Here is a 25,013-nt window from a genome sequence, read left to right on the forward strand (position 1 = left end):
GAGAAGTAATTCTAAGAAGTAACAAGTTTAGCAACTGTTTACCTATGGGAGGGAAAAAACTAAGGAAACGAATCCAAGGTTGTAAATTTGAAGGTCCCAAAATTTGTGCTGTCACCAGCAACAGCCAAGGAATTTGGAAGAAATAGCTTGAAGGGAAAAAATGAACTTAATGTCAGATCTAAGTGGGATATCACAAAAAGACAGAGGACTCGAGTTTTCTTGATAAGCTGTTAAGCCTATTGATGTACATGTGGAAATCATCATTATATAGAAATAGGTTAAAACCCCATGGGCTAAAGTGGGAATGTAATAAACAACATCAAATGGCTGTGTATGAGCTTTAATTGTCAGATCAGGTATTAATTTCAAAGCAATGTCAAAGGAGGTAATCTAGCTTTGGAACTCTTCAGGTTACAAAGCTGTCCTTTATTAAACATTATCTCTTCATTTTAGCTGACCCCTTAGTGGGTGAGAATAACAAAGTGAATGAATAAACTTGAAAGACTTAATTTTTCTGCATTATTTCACTCAATGTTCTGAATTTTTTTTTTTTTTTTCCATTTCTTGGGCCGCTCCCGTGGCATATGGAGTTTCCCAGGCTAGGGGCCAGCCTACGCCAGAGCCACAGCAACACAGGATCCGAGCCACGTCTGCGACCTACACCACAGCTCACGGCAACGCCGGATCATTAACCCACTGAGCAAGGGCAGGGACTGAACCTGCAGCCTCATGGTTCCTCGTCAGATTCATTAAGCACTGCGCCACGACGGGAACTCCAATGTTCTGAATTTTTAACTGAATGTCCTCCTAGCCAGCTTACATAAATTATGTGCCTTAAGATGAAACACACAAAATAAATACAGACAACTTTTCTTCAACTGTGGTATTTTTGTATAAATGCCATGGCTTCAAAAAATATGAAAGGCAGTCATGGCTCAGCGGAAAGGAATCTGACTAGCATCCATGAGGATGCAGGTTCGATCCTTGGCCTTGCTCAGGGGGTTAAGGGTCCGGCGTTGCTGTGAGCTGTAGTGTAGGTCACAGATGTGGCTCAGATCCCGCGTTGCTGTGGCTGTGGTGAGGCCAGAGGCTACTGCTCTGATTCAACCCCTAGCCTGGGAACCTCCATATGCTGCTGGTGCAGCCCTAAAAAGACAAAATATATATATATATATAAAAGGTACATTAGCACAAGTCATCCAAACTATTTAGCAAACCTTTCTGTAAAGGGTCAGATAGTAAATATTTTAAGGTTTGTGGGCCATATACAGTCTCTGTGGTTTTTGGTTTTTTTTTAAATCAGAGCTGCAGCTGTTGGCCACAGCACCACCAGATCTGAGCCTCGTCTGCAACCTACACCACAGCTCACAGCAACGCCAGATCCTTAACCCACTGAGCAGGGCCAGGGATCAAACCAGTGACCTCATGGATACTAGTTGGGTTCATTATCACTGAGCCACAACAGAAACTTCATTTTTTTTTCAGAACCCTTTCAAAATGTGAAAAACATTCTTAGTTCATAGGCCAATACATAACCAGGCTAGACTCGGCTCCAGGGCAATAGTGTGTTGACCCCCCTGACCTGGAATATGCTCACTCTGGATAAATGTTTCTGGTATCCTTTAAAGAGAATGTGTATTCTAGTATTGCAAGTGGAGTGGTCTAGAAAAATCAATTAGGTAATACTGGTGGATAGTGTTAAGTTTACTATACCTGGGCTAGGTTTCAACTTGTTCTAGCAATTATTGAAAGAGACATACTGAAATCCCTGACTATAATTGTAGATTTCTGTTTCTCCTTGTGACTCAATCAGTTTTTGCTTCGCATATTTGGAACCTATTATTATTTGAGGCATAAACATTTAGGATTGTTATGTACTCCTGACTAACTGACCCCTTCTTTATATCTGGTAATATTCTTTGCTCTGAAATCTTACTTTGTTTCTATAATAAGATAGCCACACCAATTTTCTTTTGACTAGTGTCAGCATGAGCATGGTATATATTTTTCCATCCTTTCATTCTTAATGTTTTTGTGTTTTTGTTTGTACAGTGCGCTGGGTCTTGCTTTCTATCCAATCTGACAACCTCTGCTTTTTAATGAGGATGTTTAGACCATTTCCATTTAATGTGATTATTGAAAGGATTAGATTTAAGTCCATCATCTTACTATTTTATATTTGTTCTATTTGTCAGGTGCTCCATTTGTTTATTGCTCCTTTTTTCCTTCTTCTGCTTTTTTTGGATTGAATTTTTTATAGTTCCATTTTTTTCTCATTTGTTGGCTTATTATCTAATATTGTTTAACTGTTCTGCTGGTTGCTTTAGGGATTATGGTCTACATACATAACTTATCACACAGTCTACTTTCAAGTGCTATTACATTACTTTACATAGAGCAAATATCATACTTTTATTTTTTCCCTCCTGGCCTTTATGCTATTGTTATCATATATTTTACTTATGCATGTTGTAAACCCCATAATATAATACATTGTTATTATTTTTGTTTAAACGGTTGTCTTAGAAGTAAATTTTTAAAAAACCTTACACATTTACCTATGTAATTACCTTTTCCAGTGCTCATCCTTCCTTTGTGTAAATCTGTATTTCCATCTGGTGTCATTTCCCTTCTGTCTTAAGGACTTCTTTATGATTTCTTGTTGTGCAGTCTTGGCAATAATACTGAATTTTCACTCTGTGTATTTTCAGAGTTTCTGTAACACTCTCAAATTCAAAGTGGGTAAGCATCAATTAATCTACTCTCTGCCATTGAGTACTATAAATAGCCTTGGCTAAACTCTCTGAGAGGAAACTGAAAAGGAGAGTACTCTACAACCATGAAATAGCCTTGTATCTTGCCTCTAAAAAGTCGAGCTTGGGGCAAGGGGAACTTTCGGTATTCCAGGATGTTGAAAGCCACGAAATAAACATGGATTACCTTCTTAGCAATTTTACTCAGAGATTTTGAAAAAATTATAATCATTATATTTATACCAATCATAGGACTATTATGGCATATAGTACACATTCATTTTAAATTTAAGACAAAACATAAAACTAAAGAAAATTCTATCTTGGTACCAAGCTTCCAAAGGCAATTATTCACTCTTCTCTGCTATAAACCACATTTTTGTGAAAAAGTCTGAGAAGGAGTGACTTTGATTATTCATGATTAAAACCTCTCCTAAAATTGGAATCTAATATCCAGCACAAATGAACATCTCCTCAGAAAAGAAAATCATGGACTTGGAGAAAAGACTTGTGGTTGCCTGATGGGAAGGGGAGGGAGTGGGAGGGATTGGGAGCTTGGGCTTATCAGACACAATTTAGAATAGATTTACAAGGAGATCCTGCTGAATAGCATTGAGAACTTTGTCTAGATACTCATGTTGCAACAGAACAAAGGGTGGGGGAAAAAATGTAATTGTAATGTATACATGTAAGGATAACTTGATCCCCTTGCTGTACAGTGGGGGGAAAAAAAAAAAAAAAAAAACCTCTCCTAAAATTGGATGCTGTCAACAAATGCAGATTATTCATAGAGGTTTTTATTTAATTTGAATATGTATTTCTGAACTGACCACTATACCTTGTTATTCAGCTCATAAATCATTTCTTATCATACTCATAAAAAATATACTTGACTCCAAGGTTTTAAACATTATATTCTAGTGAAGGACTTTTACTTACCAGTTCTCACTTTCATGGCTGTCAGTGTGCCTGTATCCATCAGTACCTTCAACACTGTCGAACCTCCTGATTCTAATCCAGGACAGAAAAAGAATGCACATAAGCCTGCTAAAAATAGGCCCAAAATAAACATAAACAAGCTCATTATGAAGACCTACCATAAAATCTACTTCTAATACGCTATCTTAAGGGAATAAGTAAGGCAAAAGTTTAACCATTACACTGTTCTTTTTACTAGTAGAGAAAAATTGGTAGGAGTCAATATAAATACTCCCAAATAAGAAACTGCTTATGGTACATCCTTACATTATAGAGGAGAATATTTATTCAGTCATTAAAGTATATTATAGTTGAATATTTATTTCTGAGAAATAGATATGAACAAAAAACAGGTGTAAAGGTTTAATAACAGGGTTAACAGTGGTTATTTTTGGGTGTGGGATTAGTCATCTTTTTCTACATCTTGCTCATTTGTATTTTATGTAATATAAACTTTGCAAGGAAAAAAACAAAGTTTTCAGAAGTACTTATTCAACATGAATATTTATTCAAAATGATGAGGTTATTATTTGTTTATTCATTAATTTGACAAATATGTCCGGCACTAGGACCTAGTTCTTGCCCTCATGACTCTTAATTTGTGAGGGGAAAAAAAGGGCATGATCAACAATCTTGGACAATTTTTATTCCTTATTCCTCTCTTTCATTCTCATTATTCAATTCCCAATCATTTCCCTCCCTTATTGATTGAGGACTTTAGCACCTGGCTTCCAGTATCCTTCTCCCTTGCATTTTCTTCTACTGTGTGCCATTTCAGTGTCCATAGACAACCCATCCAAAGACCCCAAACACTGACTTCTACCATCTTACAACCGCTCCATTGAGCCATCCATACACAGAGCCACACACCAAGAATTGCTCCACAGCTTTAGACTCCACTTGTCTCTATTCTGGTTAGCACTTTGCTCCACAACCAAGTCAGGGACTAGTGAGTCACTCTAGCCTTTTCCCTTCATCTCTAGTCCAACCATTACTTCCCTAGTACAAAAACTTATTATCTTCCTCCATGGCTGTAAAACCACACAAAAAACATGTCCATTTGTTTAAAAAATAATAAAATTAAAGGACATTTTACAACATTCCATCTAGTATTTAAATTATGAAACAACAATCATTTTACCTTATTAGCAAACCATGAAGGTTTATACAGAAATATATATAGAATGCACTATTTCCAGAGATCAGAAACCTTGTTATACCCCTATACCTAACAGTGTTTAGCATATAACAGTTATTGCTTAACCATCTGTTCATTTGTAGGGGGGATGTGAAGGAGAAATGAATAGCTTTATTGCCTTGCTAGTCAAAGGGGTACCAGCAGGCTAATAGCTGCAAAAACTGTGTTAATGTCTCCACCCCCCCCAACCCCGGGAGAGTTTGGTGAGGAGTTTCATAGCAATGGTTCAAGGGCAGGATTGCTGATAAAGATGGGTTGTGTCCAGGGCCTCTGTTCCTTTAATCTGTCCTCTTTTTTTTCTGTTTCTGGCACGCGTGCAGCATGCAGAAGTTCCCAAGCCAAGGACTGAACCCGCATCACAGCAGTGACCCAAGCCACAGAAGTGAAAATGCTGGATTCTTAACCTGCTGTGCCACTAGGGAACTCCTGTTTATTTTTGAATAAAGTAAATGTGACATATTTAAAGATACCCGTAACAATTATTAAGCTGCACATTTAACAGTTTAATAAACAAAAGGATTCACATATTATTTTATAATTAGGGAGGAAATGTTCAAAAACAAGTTCACAGGTTCAGTTTTTAAGGAGAAATAAAAGTTATATTCAGTATTTGAAGCTTTCATCTTTATCAGAAATAACAACCATACACACTAACATTTTTTACATCTGAAGAATTTCTTTTTCCTTTTTTTTTTTTTTTTTTTTTTTTTTTTGTCTTTTGTCTCTTTTGGGCCACACCCGCAGCACATGGACAGGCTAGGGGTCTAATCAGAGCTGTTGCTGCTGTCTTACGCCACAGCCACAGCAACGCCAGATCTGAGCCTCCTCTGTGACCTACACCACAGATCACAGCAATGCCAGATTCTTAACCCACTGATGGAGGCCAGATATCGAACCCGCAACCTCAGGGTTCCTAGTGGGATTCATTTCTTCTGTGCCACAATAGGAACTCCCAAACTTTTGGAATTTCAATTTTATATACAAGGAAAGGAAACTGAGTATAAGAATGAGAATTTCTTGTCAGGTAAAGGTCTCTTATCTACTATACTCTATTAGTGGTTCTGCAGTTTATTAGAAGTATTGTGGTTTTAAGTCACATCAGCTTTGAGTTGTCTTGCCAATGGCATATACATCTACTTGTAAAAAACATTACGTTGATAGAAATATATCCTCTAAAAGGGGGGAAAAGCCTTTGATTGAATATTATGGTACTTCTCGGAGTTCCCGTTGTGGTGAAGTGGTTAACGAATCCAAATGGGAACCATGAGGCTGCAGGTTCAATCCCTGGCCTTGCTCAGTGGGTTAAGGATCCAGCGTTGCCCTGAGCTGTGGTGTAGGTCGCAGACGCGGCTCGGATCCCGCATTGCTGTGGCTCTGGTGTAGGCCGGTGGCTACAGCTCCGATTCGACCCCTAGCCTGGGAACCTCCATATGCCTTGGGAGCGGCCCTGGAAAAGGCAAAAAAACAAAAAAATAAAAATAAACAAATATTATGATACTTCTCTGTATGGAACACTGAAGTGAATTTAATCTTCTGTTTTACTTCAAACATTATTTTTCTTTAAGAGTTTCTTTAAAATGAGGTATGTAGTTTGTAGGTACCATCCCAAGTTCCTTGGGTCAAAAGTTAACAGTATGGGGTCATCAAGTAAATTAAATGTTAATGGCAGAAATTAAAGGACTTAAATTAAAAACATAGGGCCTAATCCTATGATGAAGAAAAGTAAGGAAACATGTTCCCACAAGAGTTGTAAACTGTTCACCTATTTAAAATAAATTACTTCTTCAGAGCTGCCTTAAAAAGTTAATTTGTTTTAAACACATAAGCATTTCTTTGCCAAAAGAGAACATGCTGTATTTTATTATCTTTATTTCCCTATAGATTTGTTCTACAAGGAATAATTTTTTACATATTAAGAATAGAAATTTCAGTGTAAGGCTCAACTCTCATAGAAACCTGGTCACATATCCTCAATCATATCTCCTAGAGACCAAGGGGCTCAACGTTACTTCTGTTTGCTAAAAATGAATAAAAAATGAATGTTAATAGATCCCTGTTCTCCTTAACTTCTAGGACAAGGATCATCCAAAGTCAATAAGGTCTCTGAGAAAGCCAACAGTTGTCATTTTAAACATTTCTTACTCAGTGTAAAGTCTATTAAAAACCTTCAAATTTCTTTTGTTAAAGGGTCAAGAATAGATCTATTTTTATTACTTGCAGGTCTTTTTTATTACTTAAATTGTTCCCCAAATACTCACATTTTATCGGCTAGGACAAAAGTTTACCAATCCTTGGTATATTTTAGACCACGTACAGTATTTGATTTACCATTTGGGGTGTCACTTTTTTGAGATGGGCTCTGTTAAAACTGGAGAATAAACCTTTAAACAGTGAAAGGTTTAAAATCATAAAGCCGCTAAAGAAACGACAGATGTTGGGTGGATAGCAATTCAGTGGCTCCCATGGTTGAAAATACTAGCGGTCACACTTAAGGAGTTATCACATGTAGATGGGAATCAATTTGTTCTCAGCCATTCCAGGGGGTAGTTGCAAATAGGGGTGTTTTATTAAGATTCTATGACTCCAAACCTGAAGACTAAATTTCCCTTACTAGTGAAATTTAAATTATTTTTAAAAAATGTTTCAAAAACCTTTAAAGAGGTATTTAATACATCTAAGCTCAGCATTTTCACACTAATATTTTAGAAAGTAGATAAGTGAAACAAATGGGTTTATCCCTTTACAAGTATCCGTATTGGTAACAGATTGGGAGGGTGGTAGTTCATACTTCTGTAAATATTACCATTATTAATTATAAATGAATTTTAGTTCAGTCCCATAATCTGTGTCCAAGAATATGGAAGCAAAATAATTCTTCGTATAGGGGAAAAAGCCTTATATCTCCATAATCTTAACAGAATCAGAGTTGAAAATATGAATGAATCTATTCTAACCACTTTCAGAAACTGGGACTCTAAACTATGCAAAGTAAATTTCCCCAAACAGAAGTACATTTCCTGATCCATCTATAAATTTTCTTCCATATAATGAATATGGATATACTCAAAAAATCCCAAAAGGCAAAAGAAAATAAAAAGAAAAAAGAAAGAAACTAAAAATATCTTAAAGACTTTAAAAGGTCATCCAAAAAAATTTATAGATAATAAAGTACTTATAAACTGATACCTAATTAATTACATTGTAGAGTTATGAACCATTTAAGTAACTTTTTTTTTTTTTTTGCCTCTTCTAGGGCCGCTCCCGTGGCACGTGGAGATTCCTAGGCTAGGGGTCTAATCAGAGTCGTAGCCTCTGGCCTATGCCAGAGTCACAGCAACGCGGGATCCTAGCCGCGTCTGCAACCTACACCACAGCTCACGGCAACGCCGGATCCTTAACCCACTGAGCAAGGCCAGGGATCGAACCCGCAACCTCATGGTTCCTAGTCGAGTTCGTTAACCACTGCGCCACCATGGGAACTCCTTAAGTAACTTTTGAGGAGGATTTTATCATTGTTTTTTAATGCATCAATTAGCTACAGGGAGAAGAAACTATCAAAGTTACTTCATAGAACAAAGATATTGTTAATATCTGAAATAAATGACACACTTGCATTTTAAAAAGGGAACATAAATGGTGAATATGTGGGAAAAACTCATCACATTCCTACCAACAAATTTCATTAAATGTTGTACAGGTTTATGATTTCAGTATTGCACCAGATGCTGTATCTAATCTAACCGTTCTTGTCCATCTTAAGGCCTAAAAAAGATAAAAAGTACTTAGAATGAAATTATCAAAAAAGTTCAGAAAAATAGCTAGCTTTTGGTATTTTTCCCAATATATACATATATATATATATATATATATATATATATATATTTTTTTTTTTTTTTTTTAAGTCAGAGTTGCAACATTTATTTTAGGTTCTCTCTCTCTTGGGTTTTTTCCTGTATTTTTTTTTCCTTTTTGCCACACAGGCAGTATGTGGGAATTCCTGGGCCAGGGATTGAACCTATGCTGCACAGTAGCAACCAAAGCCACAGCAGTGAGAACGCAGGAGCCTCAACCTGCTACACCATCAGAGAACTCCCTACAGTATCTTTACCAGTATGTGTAAGTGTATGGTAAGTGTATATATATATATATACACACACACACACACTTACCATAATAAGAAGCTTAATTTGAAATTTTCAGGTAAATATTAAATTTGAAAATTAAAAATTCACAGTAGATAATAAGTAGCTATGGATATATGACACAGATTAGGAACATATTCAAGCCAGCCATTGTTAAACCTTATTCTTTTTGCTTTTATTATTAATTCTTCTAGTTTACTAGTTATATTCCTGAAGGAGAGGTGTCCTAAGCATAGGTATTTATAGCACATTTTAACTATATGATAAATAAACAAATACAAAACATTCTTAGGAGTTCCCGTCGTGGCACAGTGGTTAACGAATCCAACTGGGAACCATGAGGTTGCGGGTTCAATCCCTGGCCTTGCTCAGTGGGTTAAGGATCCGGCATTGCCGTGAGCTGTGGTGTAGGCAGCTTGGATCCCGTGTTGCTGTGGCTCTGGCGTAGACCGGTGGCTACGGCTCCGATTAGACTCCTAGCCTGGGAATCTCCATATGCCGTGGAAGCGGCCCCAGAAAAGGCAAAAAGACCAAAAAAAAAAAAAAAAAAATTCTTAAAACAGAATAACTTGTTCATAATGGATACTCAGTAAACATCAATTTATTTCAATTAGAAACAGCCTTCACAATCAATATAGCATTTTATATTCTTGCAATTTTAACTCACAGTTTATAAGAATACACAGAACATAATACAGTTCCTTGGTGGTGCAGCAGGTTAAGGATCTGACATTGTCACTGCTGTGACCCAGGTCGCTGCTGTGGTGCGGGTTCAATCCCTGGACCAAGAACTTCTGCATGCCACAGAGCAACTGATGATCCTGTCTCGCTTTGCTGAATCCCATTCATTCCCATTAAATATTTATTAATGCCAATAAATGTACTGAAGACACAGAACAAGGATGGACAGAGTCCAGGCTATTGTGAAACTCTCAAAACCAGGAATTATATCTATATATGTATGTATGAATATTCACTACAACGGTGACACATCAACATGCATACAAAATGGCTTTTTACCTATATTATTTTCCTATTTCCATACTATAACAATTACCATGAATTTGGTGGCTTAAAACAACAGAAATGTGTAACTGACAGTTTTGGAAGTTAGAAGTCCAAGCGGGCCTCCGTGGGCGAAAGTCAAGGTGTAGGCAGAGCTGCACTCCTTTCTGGTGGCTCTAAGAAAGAATCTGTTTCCTTGCCTTCCCAGCTTCTAAAGGCTACCCTCATACCTTGGCTCATGGGCCCCCTTCCATTTCAAAATCAGTAAGAGCTGGTTGAGTCTTTCTCACATCTCACCGTTGTGACACTGACTATTCTGCTCCCCTCTTCCACGTTTAGGAAAACTGTGGAATTATACTGGGTCTACTCAGATAACTCAGGATAATCTACCTTTAGGTCACCTGAGTAGCACCCTTCATTCTCTCTGCACCCTGAACACCCCTTGCCATGTAACATAACATATTCACAGATTCCAGGGATTAGGACATGGACATTATTAGGAGAACCATTACTCTATCTACCATGCAGATGAATCGTTTTTCTCTAGTTTTCTTCAGGAACTCCATCGACCATTATCCATCTCTGAAGTTACACACAACCAGTTCACATAACCACTTGATTCTAGAGAAAGGGTCTGTAACTGTCAACAAATTCTCAATGTTTAAGCATCTTCGGACTAACTCATAGAATATCAGTGTTCCTTAGAAGGATAGTCTGGCAGTGTCAACAATGCCAAATTTTAGACTGGCTTTTAAATGTGTATATTTTTAGCTTTGAAGACCTTGATATGGGTTGAAAGTTTTTTCTTGTTATATTTTTCCTGTGAGTGTTTTTAGTTTTAATCATCCTAATTATACTTCTTTACATCTTGCACATGTAAACATTTTTCTACACTGGTATGCATCATTTTGTGATGATGTGAACAGTAAATCCAGTGGACTTTGCACAATTTACTCAATAATCTTACTCTTAAGACATATCAAGCCAACCCCCTTTTTTGCTATTACATTTAGTATGTTGGAATGAGCATCTTCCTGCATAGATCTTTTTCCATTTATTTCACCTAGACTAGATTCTTGAAATTGGAATTTCTGGCAGGATGATATGGATATTTCTCTAATCCTTTTTATAATTACCAAGTTACTTTCCTAAATGTCTTTTTAAATTTGCACTGCCACCAGCCTTTACTCACTCATATCATCAATGTGAGGAGGTTTTTTAAAATGTCTTTGAGGGTACCCTTTGTGCATAAAAAGAATATTCAAGGGCCACTTAAATTCCTATCCCAGTTATTAACTAAAAAACTTAGTTCTCCCTTAACTTTTTTTTTTTTTTCCCACTGTACAGCAAGGGGGTCAGGTTATCCTTACATGTATACATTACAATTACAGTTTTTCCCCCACCCTTTCTTCTGTTGCAACATGAGTATCTAGACATAGTTCTCAATACTATTCAGCAGGATCTCCTTGTAAATCTATTCTAGGTTGTGTCTGATAAGCCCAAGCTCCCGATCCCTCCCACTCCCTCCCCCTCCCGTCAGGCAACCACAAGTCTCTTCTCCAAGTCCATGATTTTCTTTTCTGAGGAGATGTTCATTTGTGCTGGATATTAGATTCCAGTTATAAGTGATATCATATGGTATTTGTCTTTGTCTTTCTGGCTCATTTCACTCAGTATGAGATTCTCTAGTTCCATCCATGTTGCTGCAAATGGCATTATGTCATTCTTTTTTATGGCTGAGTAGTATTCCATTGTGTATATATACCAGATCTTCCGAATCCAATCATCTGTCGATGGACATTTGGGTTGTTTCCATGTCCTGGCTATTGTGAATAGTGCTGCAATGAACATGCGGGTGCATGTGTCTCTTTTAAGTAGAGCTTTGTCCGGATAGATGCCCAAGAGTGGGATTGCGAGTTCTCCCTTAACTTTTAAATTCAACCTGAAAATCTGGTTATTCTTAGTAAATGTTAACAGCAATCACTTTTAAGGAGGCTTTTTAAGGTCTCTTAAATACTTAGCATTTAGAATTTTGTAACTTCTATTTCCTTAAGTACTCTAAGTTTGATTAATCAACAAAACTTCCCTGAGAATTTAAACTCTTTTACATCTAATAAATTAAACTTACTGGTAATCTTAAATTCTTTTAAATGTCCTGATACTTTATACAACCAGACTTTAAAATCTTCTACCTTTCAAGATTAACCTAATAAATACTCTAAAAGGCCTAATTTTTTTAAACATCACAAGAACTTAAAATACAAAGATCACAAGGATATATTATGCAGCACAGGGAATATAGTCAGTATTTTATAATAACTGGAAATGGAGTTTAATCTTTAAAAATTGTGAATCACAGAGTCTCCTGGTGGCTCAGTGGGTTAAGAACCTGGCATTGTCATTGTCATGGCTCTGGTCACTGCTGTGGCATGGGATCAATCCCTGGCTAGAGAACTTACACATCCTGTGGGGAGACAGCCCCCAAAAACCTGAATCAATATGTTGTGCACCTGTAACTTATATAATACTGTAAATCAACACTCTACCTCAATTAAAAAAAAAATAAGAGTGGATAGTCTTTACCAGTAAGATTGGGCAACTGTCAAAAAAAACCCAAAAAACAAAAAAAACACCTAGATCATTCTTAAGCCATCAGAGCATATGCTTGAGTTACTAATTCATTCTACATTTGCTTTTATATCTTCATGCAGTTAAAACTTTGACTCACTGGTAAAAACTCTGCCTTCTCAGACAAGGTTGCCATCCCAGGCACTGAAGTTAATTATCAGAGCCTCACAAAAGAAATGATCTTACAGATGCATCTCCCAGATTCAAATTACAGATAACCTAATTTTTCCATCTACCACTAAGATTATCACTAATTTTTACTACTACTTAGTTAATTTTGCATATCTTTGGACATCTTATGGTCATTCAGTTGGGTTCTCCATCTCTCTCAAGTTTTGTGACTATAGTCACAACACTAAAGTAATCTTAACAAACAGGATTAATTTTTTACAGAGCAGAAGAAGCAAATGCTTTAAAAAATAGATTTGTAAGAAGTGTGCGGTTAGTCAGTCTGTGAAATATAGCACTTTATAGTCTCTTAATAATGCATGTCCTCAACGGTTGATTTTAAACAGTAATTCAATAACAATAAGATAGGACAGTGAAAACCTACATATCTCTTCTTTACATTCACTTCGAGATTATATCTATTCAAAGATTCATTAATTTTTCTGTATTTGCCTTTTTTTTTTTTTTTTTTGTCTTTTGTCTTTTTTTGTTGTTGTTGTTGTTGTTGTTGCTATTTCTTGGGCCGCTCCCGCGGCATATGGAGGTTCCCAGGCTAGGGGTCCAATCAGAGCTGTAGCCACCGGCCTACGCCAGAGGCACAGCAATGCAGGATCCGAGCCGCGTCTGCAACCTACACCACAGCTCACGGCAACGCCGGATCGTTAACCCACTGAGCAAGGGCAGGGACCGAACCCGCAACCTCATGGTTCCTAGTCGGATTCGTTAACCACTGCGCCACGACGGGAACTCCTGTATTTGCTTTTGTTAATTATATATTTGTTAACAGTTCTAGTCCCTCAGTGATCTCATCCAATCCCACAGTTTCAACTATCATCTACAGGAATTCCTGCTGTGGCTTAGGGGTAAAAAAACCTGACTAGTATCCATGAGGACATGGGTTCGATCCCTGGCCTCACTCAGTGGGTTAAGGATCTGGTGTTGCCTTGAGCTGTGGTGCAGGTTGCGGATGCAGCTCAGATCCCGCATTGCTGTGGCTGTGGCATAGACTGGCAGCTGCAGCTCTGTTTTGACCCCTGGCCTGGGAATTTCCATATGACCTGGTACAACCCTAAAAAAAGCAAAACAAACTACCATCTACAATGAATCAACTAGTAAATCTATAAACAACATGCAATATGAGACCCTTCCCCTAAATTCCAGACTTCCAAATCAAAAATCCAATCCTGGAGTTGCCGTTGTGGTGCAGCGGAAACGAATCCGACTAGGAACCATGAGGTTGTGGGTTTGATCCCTGGCCTATGCTCAAGGGTTAAGGATCCAGCGTTGCCGTGAGCTGTGGTATAGGTCGCAGACTTAGCTCGGATCTGGCGTTGCTGTGGCTGTGGTGTAGGCTGACAGCTGTAGCTCCAATTAGACCCCCAGCCTGGAAACCTCCATATGCTGCAGGTGTGGCCCTAAGGGGACAAAAGACAAAAAAAAAAAAAAAAAATCCAATCCTAATATCTACTTATCTCTACAGTGAGGATTGGAGGATGTACTTAGCTCACAGGCATACAAAAACCAACATTTCACATATAAAAATCCATCAAACCTATTCTATTTTTCCTATCTCAGGAAATGATACCAACAGCCACCCAGCTGCCCACACTAGAAACTGAAGAGTCCTGCTACATACCCTTTTCTCTCTTCTCCCTATATACAAAGCCTCCTAAACCTCTTTAATCTTACTTTCCAACTTTCTCCATCCTTGCTTACTCTGCTTTAGCCATATAGGCATTGAATTTTCTGGTCCTTTCTGCGTAGGACATTAACATATGCTCTTCCCTTTCTTTTTGGCCTAGCTAATTCCTAAGTCTCGGTTTAACTGTCCCTCCTTACAAAGGCTTTACTTCAGTCTCAGTGTTAGGTCCCTACAGTGTATGCTTTCACAGCATCCTATATTTTTCTGCTATATTACTTATCACAGTTGTCATCTGTATGATTATTACACTTAGTCTGTGTTTCTCACACTAGACTACTCCATCAGGGTAGGAACTGTGGCTCTTTTGTTCACCCCTATATGCTCAGTATCTTGAACAATACATGACACACAGTAGGGGCTAAATACTTATCTGGTAATAGTTACATACTAATACTTAATAAATAAATACAATCTCTTTTTATACTTCATTTCACCATCATTTTAATTCTTTGGTTCAAGTACTTTTTATTTCTTGCCTAGATACTACAATAGCTTCTGCAGGCATTTCTGTCACCAGTCTCATACTTTCTAATCTGTTCTCCAATACCCTTGTTAAAGTGAATTTCTAAAATATAAACCTGATTATATTACTCATTGGTTTAAGATTTTTCAATTGCATCAATATAAAAGTGACATGCAAGGCCTTTCATGGTTTAACTTCTATCCACCTGATCAGGCTAGCCTTTCCCAATTCCTCTAAAGGCACCTAGGCAACAAATAACACAAACTACCTGAATATTCTCCACCATGCCAGGTTCTTTCTGCCTTCTCTGTTTTCTTATACTCCAGTGATTCTGCTTTTAAGTGTTTTCTATGGCCTAGTTCTAATCTCTTTTTCACAATGAGATAACTCCTTTTAAGTCTTTACCAAGGTATCCTTCAAGACACAGCTCAACTATCATCTCCTCCTAAAAAGCTTTCCTCGAGATCCCACTATGGCGCAAGGGGATCAGTGGTGTCTCTGCAGCACCAAGACACAGGTTCCATCCCCAGCCTGGCAGAGTGGGTTAAAGGACCCAAGGATCCTGTGCTGCTGCAGCTGCAGCAAAGGTCACAACTGTGGCTCGGATCTGATCCCTGGACCTGGGAACTCCATGTGCCACAGGGCAGCCAAAAAAGAATAAAAGAATAAAAGAAAAAAAAGCTTTCCTGAGTCCTAACCTAGGTTAAATGTTCTTTGTCTATTAGTTATATATTCCTAAACTGAGTTAAATGTTCTTTGTTTCCATTTCAAATTATAATTTTTAAAGAATTTACCTTTCAGAGTTCCCTGATGGCTCAGCAGGTTAAGGATCTGGAGTTTTTCACTGCTGTAGCTTGAATCACCACTTTGGTGCAATTCTATCCCTGGCCTGAGAATTTCCACATGTCTTGGGCATGGCCAAAAAAAAAGAATTTATCTTTCTTCCATTAGACTTTCACCCCCTTGCTAATGGGGACTACATATGTCTTATCTCTATATATTCAATTCTTGTATAGACTTAAGTAAATATTTGATTAATCTGTGTGCTAGTACATATCAAACCACCAAAACATACCTACCTTTTTGGGAACTAGTATTCCTACTTCTGAGAAATCATCTAATAAATAAACAAATAAGAAAGTCAATTAGGAAAGTATAAAAATGTTCACTTCTGAATTACTTATAATAACAAAAAATTAGAGACAACTTAAGTGTCCAGCAATACAAGAATGGTAGAATCTGCTAAATGATATGTAGCAGAGAAATTTAGAATGAGATTGTAAAAATGATATAGTAACTCAGATGCTTCTTACATGTTAAGTGGAAAAAATTTCAGACTATGAGCCTATAAAATTATATGTATAGACATTTACTAAAAGGGAACATGAAAACTCTCTGAGTTGTTAGATTGGATTGTGATTTCACTGACTTTATTCAGAACTTTATAAATACTACTATGACATCTTCTCAATTATAATCATAATAAAAATACCATAACTTAAAATGAAACCCGTTATTAACATATATGTATATATCAGTATATGCATATTCGTATGTGCATATATATGTACCTATTTCCTAGCTCTGTCTTCTGAAAGGTCCAAGAAGCAGAAGCACCTCAGCAGCAATGAGCTGCTAGCCTTCATCTCCAATCCATTTTCCACTAAGAGAAAACAGGGCTCTTTAGAGAAAGGCTAATTCCAGGGCTAGGGTAGGGTAAGGACAAGCTAAACTTGGGACATCTTACTATACCAAAAAGCAAGGAAGTACTCCCTCAGAATAATATAGGCATACTACAAAGATATAGGACCCACCAGGGGACAATTCAAACACCAAAATAATTAAGTACAGACAAATATTTAGAGGTTAAAAGTCATGATGTGTGTAGCCTACCATCAAATGGTTCAGAAAAAAAGTATAATATACACATATAAATAGAAGGAACACAAGAAAACAAAGTAAATATAGAAATGGGGAAACAGGAATTCGTAAGTTAATGGAGATAATAAGTAGATAAATATAGGAGAAGAAAGGGCTCTTTGCAGTAGAATGCTGTGGGCTGACCAGTAAATGTGAAAGGAGTGTTAGATTTGTTGAATCATTTTGCAACCATCATGGTAAAATTACCTCAGCAATAATGGATGCCAAATTTAAATAGGAACTTTGATGAAGAGCAGGATATATCTTCAAATGTTTCCTCCCAAATTGCTTATTTGCCAGGAAGGAAAAAAAGCCAGTTGGGAAATATGGTCATATATGGACCAGATGATCAAAATTAACATCATCAACAAGGGACATACAGATATCACGTGCTTCCAGAAGTGGTATCTTGAGAAGGACACAAATCACCTGTCCAGCAGTCCAGTTAAGAATTAAAACCTTAATTTAATCATGAGGACACATCAGACAAAAACAAAATAGGGAATGTTCTATCAAAAAGTAGGGTGGAGGGAGTTTGCAGGTGGCTCAGTGGATTAAGGATATGGTATTGTCACTGCTGTGGCACAGGTTCCATACCTGGCGAGGGAACTTCCATGCCATGGGCATGGCCAAAAAAAAGGTGGTGGAGGGATAAACTATATTCTTCAAGAATGTAAAAGAAGCTAAAGTCAAGACCCACTAAACGTAGGGCCTGACTCCAGATGGCCCCTGTACTGCAGGGGAAATGCTACAACAATGACCAACCTACAAAATGGGAATATTGATGGTAGATTCAAGTGTTATTTCAATGTAAAATTATGAAGCTGATAGGAAATACACACTGAAGTATTTAGGGGTGAAGGGCCAGGATGTATTTAATTTAACCTCAAGTGGTTTAAGAAAAAAATTGCATATAAAGAAATATGTATGGAGAGAGACAGAGACATTGCACAAGAGCAACTAAATGATACAGGTATTCTCTGAACTTTTTATTTTTGCAACTTTTTGTAAATTTGAAATTATGTCCAAGTAAAAGTGTTTTTTAAAATTAAGTCCACCTCAGAAAAACAAGACCAGTAGGAAAATAAAAGCTACTTTAGGAGTTCCCTTTGTGGCACAGTAACAAACCTGACTAGTATCCGTGAGAATGTTGGTTTGATCCCTGGCCTCGCTCAGTGGGTCAAGGATCCAGCATTGTCATGAGCTGTGGTATAGGTCACAGACTTCGCTCAGATCCAGAGTTGCTGTGGATCCAGAGTTGCTATAGACTGGCAGCTACAGCTGATTCAATGCCTAGCCGGGGAACTTCCCTATGCCACCAGTACAGCCATAAAAAAAAGAAAAAAAGAGAAAATAGAAAGAATCACTGCTAGGAATTCCTGCTGTGGCACAGTGGAAACAAACCCACCTAGTATCCATGAGTATACAGGTTCCATTCCTGGCCTCCCTGGTTGAACAGCTACTCCAATTCAACCCCTAGCCTGGGAACTTCTATATGCCACAGGCGCAAAACTTAAAAGCAAAAAATAAAATAAAATAGTTCTGTTGTGGATCAGAGGTAAAGAATCTGTAATGAATTAGTATCCGTGAGGATGCAGCTGTAACTCGGATTGGACCCCTAGTCTGAGAACTTTGATAAACCCTGGGGTGAGACCCTAAAAAGCAATTAAAAAAAAAAAAAGCTACTGTAGGTAGTTTTCACATCTATATGCAAATTGTTTTTAAAACATTAACCAGGGTATACTTGTTTTCAAGTTTTACTGTTCAAAATGTTTTCTTCTTTAAGAGTCTTCATTCTTCCTTAAAAGATGAACATACCTATAGTTTTCATAGTTTTACCTAAATAAGCTAATATGTCGAAGCCAACATTCCATCCGCTGTAGCTTACTCATCAGAAACAGCAGGAGGGGAAAAAAAGCATTGAAATTACAAGACCGCTGCTCTCCACACTACCCATATTTACCATTCGTTTGCTGGTGATTGCATTGCAGTTTCCAAGTAAAACCTCAAATTTTAAATTATGACTTCAGTTTTACTCTTATGACAAGTCAAGAAGAGTATGCAAAAAATGGGTGGGTGAAAAGGGGTGGGGGTAGGGTGATTAACTCTTCCCTGTTTTCAAGATAAAAGAAAGCTGAAAACTTCTGCCCCAACTGAGAATCTAAATAATTTTCTTTCTTTTCATAATGTGTGTATCACTGAGTGAAGTATTAAAAATCAAGTAAGGTATGCTTACTAGTTCTTTACCTCTGAATCTGATGATCTGAAGTAAAAGTGCTCTTTTTTTTTCTTTTAAAATTCAACTCGGAAATTTGCACCCCCTTGTGGTCAAACATAAAATTCTTCGTTTACAACAAAACACCCTTTTTTTTTTTTTTTTTTTTTTTTTTTTCCACTTGGGCTTTTTTAAGTTCAAGCATAGGAACTAAGCTACTTGATTTTGTTTTCCCCCACTTTAATGAATCAAGAAGCTTCAGTGAAGAGTTGCTGGTTTATTAAATAGAATATTAAATCAGGACTTAAATCTTCTAAACACTTATATAGAGTGATCTCTATATAAACTTTAGCCTGCAAAATAAAGATAATAATTGTACTTACCTCATGAGTTATTAAAAGGATTCAAGGACAAAGTGGATATATATGCTTAACTGACACATAATAAGTACTCAATAAATGTTATTATTTATAAATACCATCATCACTTTAGAATCCTCTTGACAGAATAAATCTTAAAGGGTGACTAGATAAAGAATTCACTAATTCATGATGCTCTAGTACAATCTTGCAAGTAATTTCCCCAAATATACCACTTATCCAGACTTCACCTAGCTGATTCTCTCCACAGGTAGATTTTTAAATTATGAAGAATATGTGTTTATCTCTAAACAGTAGAAATTTGGATGGTTTTTATTTTGTGTTTTAGAGTGGCCTGTTTTTCTTCCCTTTAACATTAATAATTAGAAAAAGTGGTAGGAGTTCCCTCGTGGCGCAGTGGTTAACGAATCCGACCAGGAACCATGAGGTTGCGGGTTCGGTCCCTGCCCTTGCTCAGTGGGTTAACGATCCGGCGTTGCTGTGAGCTGTGGTGTAGGTCGCAGACGCGGCTCAGATCTTGCGTTGCTGTGGCTCTGGTGTAGGCCGGCAGCTACAGCTACGATTCGACCCCTAGCCTGGGAACCTCCATATGCCATGGGAAGAGGCCCAAGAAATGGCAAAAAGACCAAAAAAAAAAAAAAAAAAGAAAAAGAAAAAGTGGTAAAACTGTTCCATTTTCCTATGTTACTCTTATGAAAAGGTAAAACAAAATAACATCCTCTGACAGAAATCATTACTCTATTTGGCAAAAAAAGTTTGGCAGGCTGATATAACGTCTTAAGATGCTCTTGAACATAAATGCTAATTCCTCATGGCCCTAACTGTAGTTGGATTTTTAAAACACCTCTAAAGAAACCATTTTAAAAGATCAGTGTTAATGACCGACCCACAACAATAGCTAATATTTAGTAATGTATCAATCACTGTTCAAATACCTTTAATATATTAACTCAGTTACATCCTTACAATAACCGGATGAGGAACTAGCATTAATCGTTTTACAAAAGATCAAATGAGAAAAAGTAACTCACAGGGGCACAAAGCTAGTAAATAGCAGAGCGGAGTTCCAACCCAAGAAGTTTGGGTTCCAGAGTCCACTCAGTTAACCAGTGCACAAAAGTAGCAGAGAGATGGAAGCCATATACTACCCAGCCATATTACTTGATGATGTCAAATTATTAAAATCCATTTCTCTTTCCATTATTGTACCTCAATAATGCACACCATGCTAGCTATCTCCCAATTTTTTCTTAGTACTTCAGGCACTTTCATATGCAGTCTCATTTAACACTCATAACTACGTATGTCTTTGTATACTCAAACAGTTATGATTCATCACAAGTTATTTTACAACAAAAACTAAAAAAAAAGTGTAGCAACGACCCAGGTTTCAAACTGTTGGGTTCTTTAGAACATTCACTATAACTTGGGATCAGGAAAAAAATGAACAATTCAAAAATAATTTTAAAGTGTAATCATTTAGGATCAATGGCAGTTTTGTTTTGTTTTTTAATTTTCATCTTAATTAGCCTGGTGGAAGATAAGCTAATTCTCCCAAGCAAATGAATGATTAACAGACGTTTTTAAAGGTGGTGTTCAAATATCGACAACTTTATCATTTATTGTTCTACCATAGTGCCCAGTTTTTGACGTTGGACGGATCTGCCTAGGTCATGTGCTTCTACCTAATAGTTGCAAGACTTTGGGGTAAATTTTTTAATTGAGTCTTGGGTATCCTCTTGTGTAAAATAAAGATAATGGCTACTGTGAAGGGCTGTTGCGGGCAATAAACAGATCATTCCGTAAAGCGTTTATTTAGCACCATGCCCAGCCCAGAGAACAGTCAATATATGCTATCTATATACTATTATTTAACCAATGTGTCGCACAGCAGAAACCCATCTTTGCTAAAGTTCCCTTACCACCCTTTTATAAAATTACCCTAAATGATTTCCCCACACTGCCCAATGACCCATTCACCCCTCCCAAGCCGAGCAGAATGTTTAAGAACACTTAAGACGGTTCAATGAAAGTGCTTTCGCAAGGCTCTAGAACGCGCACACCCACACACACAGTTGTAAAGCAGAAACCACGCCTCCTGCGTGTGCCCTGGTCAGGTCGCACAGCCTGGCAGAGAATGACCCAACCAGGGCTCCAAATTCTGACAGATGCGGACTCGTCCACGTGCTTGCTACCTGTGCTGCCTTCAGGGAAATTACTTAAAGTCTCTGAGCCTTGGTTTCCTGGTCTGCAAACCGAGAATAATAATAGTACCTACCTCATAAAGTTGTTCTGAGGCTTAACTGCGGTAGCTCCCACAAACCGTCGTCGACTTAACAGCTCTGCACACTGGCGGGGCTGTTTTAAGTACACGTGTATCCGTACACAAGGTCTCAGACACATTCCGTTGTTAAAGGAGCTTAGACACTGACAGTAAGATGTTTTTCTTTTCGCTTAAGCTGTACCGTTATTTGTTTTCCTGGAACACCAGAATAAATATCTATCGAATGGCATGTCATCTATGGACCCCTGGGCCCACAGTCCCCACGGTCCCTCCGCCTCGGCGGCTGAGCCTAAGGGCTGCACGCACGCGCAAGGAGAGAGGTTGCGACTGAGGAAGCGAAGCGAGAGCGGCGAACAAGCGACAATTCTGCGCATGTTCAAGGCGCGCGAGGACGGAGGCGGGGGAGGGGGCTGTGTGAGTTTGCGCATGGGCAGAAGTGTCGAGAAAGCTAGAGTTGGGGGGGTTAGGAGGCGGTGTTGACAGCTGTGGAGGCAGCCCGCGTTCCCGGCATGCCCCGGGACGGCGGGGTTGGCTCTAACGAATTTGAATGAGGAGCCTCAGCGCTTTCGGCGCCATTTTCGAGTGATGCCTGATCTCATCAATCTAGCGGGAGAGACGGGATAACCTGTCCGAGAGTACAGCGCCACTAGGACTCCGCCGAAAAATCACTTAAATCTCCAAAAATTACTTCGAGCAAAGGGCAGGTGGCGGAGCTTGGCCAGTGTTGGCGCAGCCGGTAAGAGCCTGAAGAAGTAGGAGAGCCGGACTCGGGAGGTGGCAGTGGTGGGACCGGTGGGGGGTGCGAGGAGTGGGCACTGGGTCCGCCTTCATTTTAATCGCGAAAAATACGAGGAGACAGGGTTGGGGGTAATTGGGTGTCTGTGAGTGGGCGGCGGCAGGCGGAATGTGGCGGGAGCGCGGAGAGTCGGGGTTGTGGGGGGAGGGGAGTTGCAGTTTGAGCGGGACGCGGACGCGCTGCGGCGGAGCGGCCGCCGCCCAGCGGATCTGTCAGCAGGACCCCCCGCCTGGGGCCGCGGACCGGGCGCGGTCGGGCTCGGCGGGCCGTGGCTTCTTGACAGGAGGAGGGGGACAAGCGCCTCCTCCTCCATTGCCGAACCGAGCCCTCTTTTATCGCAATTTTCCCGGCCCGCTGACAGCCGTCTTCCAGTGACAAGAAACTTAAGGTCGGCGAAAAATTGAGGACCCGGAGCAGCGGGTGCCTCTGGTCCGACGTACGACCGTGCCGTGCCCTCCGCGGGACCCAGCCGTGTATGTTGTCGTCTTTGATGCTAAAGCGTGAGATGCCCTGGGAATGTGAGTTTCACCCCGCCGCCTTCCAGTTCTGCGCGCCTGGGTCCCAGCAGGGGTAGCACTGACCGCGTCTGGCTTTTCCAATTTGGGCAAGATGGGGCGGGGGCAGGCTTTTAAGGTTTTAGCGGGCTCCTAGGAAAGATGCCGAACTTTCGCTTTTTGCTCGGGATTTTTGTCGTTTGGTCTCGTGGTATCGTCCTTTCTTGCGGGGGGGAGGACGTTGGGGAAGTCTTTAGGGGTGAGATGAAAGGTGGGGCTTCGACCTTGCGATTTCCTTCTCTGAGTCTCACTTTTCTTAGAAGACTTTTTCCTTCTCCAGTCTTTGAAACACGTCTCAAGGAAAAAAGGCAATCTGAGAAACTGTACTGATGTTTTCCTCCCGAAAAGTCTTTACGCGGACAACTTAACGGTAATTTTGAAATCCCCACCTTTTCTAGGAGCTCTCTTGACTTTGAGGCGGAGGGAAGAGGGCTGTTATTTGTCTTTCCCTTTAGTGATTTTTTTTTTCTCGTAGTTTCTACCAAATTTTACTCATGAATAATTTGAGCCGGTGACGCCTTTAACTTTCTTTATAGATAATGGCCTTTGTAAAATTCCTTATGAAAGACGTACTGGATCTTCAATCCTTTTCTGCGCTTTAGGCACCCTAGATTAACCCTTTGCTAGTGTGATGTTTTGCGTCTGGGGCGCGCGACTCTGGTTTGAGAATATGCAGGAGATGGTTTTTGCAGCAGCTATTCAATTGTTCGAAAAAGGAATAACGCTTCCAGTCACACACCTTTTAGGACTGCCTGCGTAATGAGTTTTTCCCCCTGAAATTGATGTAACAATTAATTGATTTCTTATTTCTGTAAAGATCGAGGGACCCGCCCTCACACTCTTTCCCCGAAGAGACTAGGAGAGCGCAATGTGATGTTTTTCAAATTGTATCTAACGGAGCTCCCAAAACACCGAACTTGTTACCCCCTGATTGGCTGGAAGGAAGCGGGACTGGGGGGTTTGAATGTTGAGCACTAGATTTTAATTCTTGACTTTCCAAAAAATTATACGTTTAGAAAACGGTGGAAATGGTTATGAAACATTATGACGGGGGGTTTAAAAAAAAAAAAAAGCTAACGTTTAATATTTTTTTCTTCCATAAAGGATTTTCGAGTGGCTTTGAAATGTATATTAAAAGCAAAACCTAGAGAAGACAATTTTCACAAAATTGTAATTCTGGTAGCTGAAGTTACAAGACTTTTATATATTTGCCCCGTTCTCCGTTGGTTAAAAACCGAGTTTAGAATTTAGGTTTTTTATTCCTTTAACAGAAATTTTTCATCTTAAACTACATATATTTGTTGCATGCAGATTGCAGGGGAATTGTTTCTTTTACTTGCATGCAAAGAAACTTTAATTTTCTTAATGTTAAGAATGAATTTTTCCACATTTTCCACAAAAATTGAATATTTTTTTAAAACTTTTCACATCTTATTTAAAAAAATATATGTAAGCGTTACTAATTCAGCCATTTCAGTGACTTAAAACTTTATTTACAAGAAATTTATGTTGTTTAACTTAGACAATACAACAGGTAAGTAGCACAGGTGCGTGTTATGATTTCATTCATAAATTCATTATGAAGAAGTATATTGCATACAACAGTGTGGATGTGTTGTGTTTTATTTGGTTGGTTTTCAGTTGGTTTTTGTTTAATGTTGCTTGAGGCAGCCGTCAATATATTTCTATTTATTACCAAGCTTGTCATTCCGTTTAATTGCATCTTGATAAAAGGCGGGTGTGGTTTTCAAAGAAAATCGGTAAATTTCACTGATAAACAAGATAGCTGTATGTGGTTTTTTAAAAAATTTTTGGTAGAAATTTATG

General features: G+C 38.7%; 1 long non-coding RNA gene across 2 annotated transcripts in view; it reads right to left on the minus strand.

Moving 5' to 3' along the window:
• Positions 1-22,108, minus strand: part of LOC106507157 — a 37,837-nt gene extending 15,729 nt beyond the window's left edge. The window contains exons 1-4 of one of the 2 annotated variants that reach the window (XR_002336669.1): positions 21,831-22,108; positions 16,117-16,154; positions 3,693-3,764; positions 2,571-2,726 (exon numbers count right to left, since the gene is read on the minus strand). This is a non-coding gene — a long non-coding RNA (uncharacterized LOC106507157). Of the gene's footprint in view, positions 1-2,570; positions 2,727-3,692; positions 3,765-16,116; positions 16,155-16,608; positions 18,280-21,830 lie in introns of those variants that run through there. The other variant, XR_002336670.1, reaches the window with a different exon arrangement.

The sequence above is a fragment of the Sus scrofa genome, chromosome 11, assembly GCF_000003025.6.
Source record: "Sus scrofa isolate TJ Tabasco breed Duroc chromosome 11, Sscrofa11.1, whole genome shotgun sequence".
Lineage (NCBI taxonomy): Eukaryota > Metazoa > Chordata > Mammalia > Artiodactyla > Suidae > Sus > Sus scrofa.